Source organism: Aplysia californica, unplaced genomic scaffold, assembly GCF_000002075.1.
Source record: "Aplysia californica isolate F4 #8 unplaced genomic scaffold, AplCal3.0 scaffold00396, whole genome shotgun sequence".
Taxonomy (NCBI): Eukaryota; Metazoa; Mollusca; class Gastropoda; order Aplysiida; family Aplysiidae; genus Aplysia; species Aplysia californica.
In genome coordinates this window covers 711,581-713,638 of record NW_004797666.1, presented here as the reverse complement: position 1 = coordinate 713,638, position 2,058 = coordinate 711,581, and positions in this window count along the sequence as shown.

Sequence of the window (2,058 nt, the reverse complement as noted above, 5' to 3'; positions counted from 1 at the left end):
CCCTAAAAAACTAGAGAGATGTACCTATTCGAGTGTGCTACCCAACAACCCTTTACGTTTTTTCTTCACTATTCACAACTATTCGAAGCTCTACTTCTTCATTTATTTTTACGCCCCCGTCTATACAATGTTTATTACTCATTTACTAGGAGGCGGGCTTCGACCCTGGAGAAAAAAATTTATTCGCACTCGGTTTTGGTGTGTGGTTGGTGGTTTTTTACTCTCGTGTGGTTTACAACACTCCTTCTTTCCTATCAAACACCAGAGGGTTCTTATCTCTCCTCCTCCTTTTCTTTTTATATCTTACTCTCTAGTATCACTTTAAATCGTCGGCACTTATCCCAACTACATGTGTCGCAAGTGCTGTAAAACTCTAAAACTGAAACTCAAACTGAATATTCGAATAGCACGAATAGTGAGTGATTTCACGCTTCGAATCTTCGATATAGTTTCGTTTCCCAAACATGACTTCCACGCTTCGAATCTTCGATATAGTTTCGTTTCCCAAACATGACTTCCACGCTTCGAATCTTCGATATAGTTTCGTTTCCCAAACATCTCACAGCAGCACTTGTGATCGCAAGTCGTGGCAAAAAACCCCAGCGAAAGGTCTTCGTGGGGACTGGAAAGGTCAGGATGTGTGGCTTGACGGGAGACTTGGCGAGCTCCTCATTCTTCCGCGAGCGCGTGGACTGTAAACACTAACTAACCCTTTCTCTGCTCTACACCGAAAAAATAAAGTCTTTTATTTTTAGATGCACGTGCTGTACCGATACAATTTAGGCCAGGGCTCTTAAACTCACGACTCGACGTGCTGTACCAACAAGATAAAGATATAGACCAAGGGTCTTTATCTCACGGCTCGTTGGCCAATTCCTATTTATTGAGGTCCATGAAAGTATTTTTTTTTTAGATACACGTGTTGTACTGACATAATATAGACCAAGGGTCTTTAACTCACAGCCAAAGATACCCGTGTTGTACCGATACGATTTAGACTAGGGGCCCCAAACTCTCAGCTCGCGGATCAGTGCCAATTTTAGGTCCACACAACGATATTTTGTGGTCGCTACTTTCAATCAAAGTTAAATGTGAGAGTGGCTTGTACATTTTCCGCACACCCACCATTTTGCCGAGATGTTACCCAAGGTTTATATACCATGTTATTTTGTTTCATCACGACTACCTATCGATAAAGATAAAGACGATAAGATCAGTTCTACTTTTAAAAAAACCCATCCAAAACAAACTTAAAAAACCCAAATAACCTAGTATGTAAGAAACTTCTTTTTTGTGAGAAATATTCTATGCGGCCCAGGCTCACTCTACCTTCAGTGACCTTTGGGTAATTTGAGTTTGAGACCTCTGATTGAGATCATTCAGGAGGTGGGTGGGCTTGGACCCTGCCTGTCGCCGTCAACTGGAGCTGAGAGGGATACAAGCAACACCCAATAATAAAAACCGAGACATTCGATAGAAAAAAAATTCCACACGGGAATCGAACTAGGTTTTATATGTGCGACGGCCAAAGTGTCTAACCACTACAACACAAACACCCGTCTTTTTTTTGTTTGGTAATGTTTTACGCCGCTCGCAACTGCATAAGGTCATATACAAGCGCCAAGGGGTGGATGTCAACAGAGAAGTCCAAACGGGGAATCAGGCTTACTCTGCTCACTGCTCACCTCTCTAGCCTCAACAGCACAGAGACACCAGCCTGCCAGACCTGCTTGGCGGGGATGGTTGGTAGGCACCACTAGCAGATTCTTCTTCTTTTTGTTTTTTCCTCTTGTTTCTGTCTTTTTGATTTTCTCTATCTTTGAACGAAATGACCTTTAGTATGTCTATGTGATTCTCTTTCCTCAAACGAAAGAAACTTAATTTGCGATTTAAAAAAGTAACTACAAAATTGAATGTTTGTTTTTTTTGAAAACCCGACGAAGATCTTAAAAATAAGATGGTATATTGACCCTTGAAGAGTTTGTGCCATTCCTTCGATGATCGCGAAAATCCAGTTTTGTGTTTTGTTGTGTTGTTGTTTGTTTGTTGTTTGTTTGT